The sequence below is a fragment of the Tupaia chinensis genome, unplaced genomic scaffold (assembly GCF_000334495.1).
Source record: "Tupaia chinensis unplaced genomic scaffold, TupChi_1.0 Scaffold000492_1, whole genome shotgun sequence".
NCBI lineage: Eukaryota > Metazoa > Chordata > Mammalia > Scandentia > Tupaiidae > Tupaia > Tupaia belangeri.
Genome location: NW_006160004.1, coordinates 2970197 through 2974288, shown reverse-complemented (window position 1 = coordinate 2974288; position 4092 = coordinate 2970197).

The window sequence follows — 4092 nt, the reverse complement described above, 5'->3', positions numbered from 1 at the left end:
GGTCCCAGAAGCTTAGTTTGGTGAGAGGAGAGACAAGCCGGGAGGACAGGAGCATTAAGGTGATAGTGGCTTTTTTTAAAAAAGGTGATACTGGCTTTGATGAAATTTTCCTGGGGCATTTGGGAGCATCTCCTTCAGATGTACACTTCTGGGATGACAAGAGAAGGAAATTCTGAGGGCTGCTAAGAGTCAAACCTGAAAAGTGCTTCCAGTGAAGGGATAAGCTTGGGTCAAAACTCTGAGGAATGCAGAGACTGGTGAATTCTAGAGTCTTATATGAGGTGGAGAGGAGAAAGTTGAGTGTGGGAGTAGATGAAGCCAGAACAGATACACCTCAAAAGTTATGTCCAGAGGTAATAAGTCACTCAAACATGATATAAGTGGAGAAGTTACTTGATCAGACTTTAGTCTGAGGGGAACGGATTTTTTAGGAATGTGAAGGAAAGGTTGGAGGGAGCAGGACCGGCATCCAAGGGGCTGGCTAGGACAATGAGTACCAGTTACAGCAATAGTTGTGGAGGGTGGGCAAGAAAGGAGAAATAGGGAAAAGTTAAGATTTAGAGTAGTCAGCACTGGGACTGGATGTGAAAAGTGGGGGAGTCTGAAGGAGGAAGGATGATAAAACATGAGTTAAAACTTAACGTGTGGTATAGGATGAATCCCACTCCTACCTGTGATGGGGATTAGACTAAATAACAACTTCCAAGATGTAGATGAGGTATTCTGGCTGCCTGAAATCCTGGCTTCTATTCTTTTTAAGTCTATTACCTTGGGCAAGTGACTACCTGAAAGTATCAGATTCCTCACATGTAATATATGAGTTGTTATCCCTTCCTCAGTTTGGTGCTGTATACATCAAGTAGGGCAATGCGTGTGTGGAATGCAGTGCTGTGAGTCTATGGCCTGCTCAGTGAGCCATGGTTGAACAGACATGAGGTGTCATCAGAATTGTTCGAGGTCATATAAACAGGGCAGGGCTGATCATAATGGTGATTGAGGTCTTACCAATTGCAATTGTGGTCGTATGAAAGCAGGTCCTTTTCTTGTCATGCAGGAAAAAAGATTTGAATAGATCCAAAGTGGTTTCTTGCCCTGCCCATGCTACAGAATTAATCAGCATGAAAGGGCACAGATAAAGTTAGGTAGCTGAGAGCTGGATGAGGAGGTTGAGATGTAACAAGAGAAGTTTGCATTTGGCTCTTGGCATTGCTGCCACTTCCTACTTGCATCATCTTGGGCAAGTGTCTCACTTCCCTGAGTTGTGTTTCATGACCTCACATTCTGGGATATTTGGAGGTTCAGAAGTGCCATATGGCAAGACATGTCAAGCAATGACTTAATTATCAATATTAGGAAAATTTAATATAATCACAAATAATTATTATCTGTACAAAATGAAGAGGACTGTTAGAGTAGATAAGTTGTAGAAATTCAGAGGAGAAAGGGGTCATTTTCAGTTGAGATAATCAGAAAGGTCTTCCCTTGGAGGAACTGGAACTTATGTTGGGCCTGGAAGAAAGGCCAGATTTTACCAGGTTGATTTGACTAAACTGGAATTAATTTCCAAGATCTCTTTTTTTCTGACCTAGGGTTGAGTTAGGGTGGATCCCAGGGCATTCGCATGTGGTGTCAAAAGTGAAGGAGCAGCAACAGCCATGTTCCTTCAGGGTCCAGCCATTGTCACCTTTTGTGTACTTTGTCCTTGCTTACTGGATCTCCTGTGCCAGCTCATGCTGAATGCCCCCTCTGCTTCTCCAGCTTCTGGGTCTGGGCAGGCTCAGCTCTATGACAAAGAATGTCAGCTTCCCCTAGGTGTAGGATACCCTATCCCATCATGAAAGTTGGAGGCTCAGAGATGCAAAGAACTGTGGTATAAGGCCTATAATTAAGGCTTAATATCATGTGTGTCTTCACTATTGAGGAATCCTGAGGGACCTCAAGTGGCCTGAGCATAATTTCTTTCCTCCACTGTGCTCCTGCAGATAAGGCCCCCTAGCCAGACCTCTCTCTTGATCACAGGAACCAGGCAAAACACCAGCTTATGGCTGGGATCAGGCTAAGTTCTTTGCCAGCCCATGAAATGATTCCCACAAGCCAATCACATCCTTCCACAAGAGCCAGAGAACACCACATCCTCATGACACTACAAAGCCTGCCTCTACAGCCCCTGCTGGTTCACACCATTCCTGAAAATGCCCCCACATGGCCATGTATGATGTGCATGTCCTCTATCCTCAGGCTATAGATATATGAAAGCTAAGGGGCTAGCCATCTCATCTGTCTAAGGCTGGGTGTCACGTGCTTAAACATTCCCATAACCCTATAGAGGGTATATCTCTCTCACCAATGAGGAGAAGAGGAAATGTTCTAAACAGAACATCATGAGGTTCAATATGAACAGGTTCTAGTCTATTCTGATGGATTCCAGTTCCTGCTTGTGGTGGCACTTGTCTTCACTCTTCTCCATTTCATATTCATCCTCCCTTTCCCCACTGCCTCCCTGCAAACCTCAAGTACCAGCACTAGACTCAAAGATGATAGCCTTGCAAGACTGTTTAACCAGCTCCTTTATTGCTTGAAGTCAAATATCTATGTTAAACATCTATGTGTGTGCATGTATAAGAGTAATATATGTGTGTATTTATATAGATATATGTATATATAATATATAAATATATACACATATATCATACATATATAGAAAACAATATGTATATCTCCTGATCAAACCCTGACTTTGAACTTGTTCAATAAGGCTAATTGAATAATAGGACCTAAAAAATTTAAAAATGTTAAGGAAGAAAGCCTACTTATGTCATAGGTGACAATTTCTTAATCCTCCACTTCGGTGTGGTAGAAATATAATTTACTTTTGCTTGAGAGACACCTTTTCCACTAGGAGCAGAAATATAATCTCCCTAATCCATGATAAACCCTATTATTAACCATGTTCCTCTCTCCCCTTCCCTTTGAGAAAAACAAACTAACAACAACAACAAAAATGGAACATTTGAGAAAACAAACAAACAAAACCATGCAACATTTGTTCTTGGAGCTAATGTGATGACATCTCAGCAGGAGAGAGATTGAATCTTCCATGGCTTCCTCTGCATCATGTCTTGTTCCATTGGTGCTTTTTGGCTTTGGCTGTTCAGTCCACCCCACTGGCAGAAAAGTGTGCCCTCCTTCTACATTTCTGCAGGTACATTTGATTCCACTGCAGGGGTTGGTGGGGACAGGGCTTCTGGGAGCTCATCTCAAGAACGTGGCTTCAGCATCCTGGGCAGGTGCCTATTTCTACTAGTCCTGGAGTGTCCAGGGGCCAAGGGGCAATCAATATCCTCTACTCTTGAATCATCAAACATAGCCAAGGTTTTTTTGCTCTCTTCCTTTAATGACCAGTTGTAGGATAGGTTCTTGATTCCTTCTGAGAAATTCCCCCATATGCATGTAACTCTCTTCTTTTCTCTATTCTGGTATAAAGAAAGTATTTTTCCTTTGGAAAAGCAAATATTAAAAACAAACTAAAAACTCTTTTTATAGCTTACTAGAAGAAAAAGCTCAGGTGTGGAGAACTACACATCTTTCTCTTTTCCAACTGGCCTGATTACTGTTTAGAGTAGTGGAAGCCTTGGTTGTGAGGCTGGTAGGTGCATCCTCCCATTCACACAATCCTCCACAGGCCTGGGTGGAAAACAGGAGAGGTACAGAGTCCTGGGATACAAGGCTGGGAGAGGACTCGAAAGTGGAGTTGATGGATAATGCATACACCTTCTACATAGAGGTTGGAAAAGAAGCCCTTAGGAAAGATAATTTGATTTGACACTTGGGCTATTCTTGGTGACCTTCAGAGAGCATTTTTGGGAGAATACCAGAAAGAAAACAAAGTTGTAAAGCATGATAAGATCAGTAAAAACTAAAAAGAGGGAAAATTGAGTATCAGAACTTTTATAAGATCCTGGTATGGGAACCAGCAGTTAGTGTAATGGCTATGTCGCTGGACTCCCACGTAGTCGACCGCAGTTCGCGTCCCGGACCCGGGGGCTTAAAACTCACGCCGGGTGCGTGTGAATGGGTGCCGAAGAGCCTTGA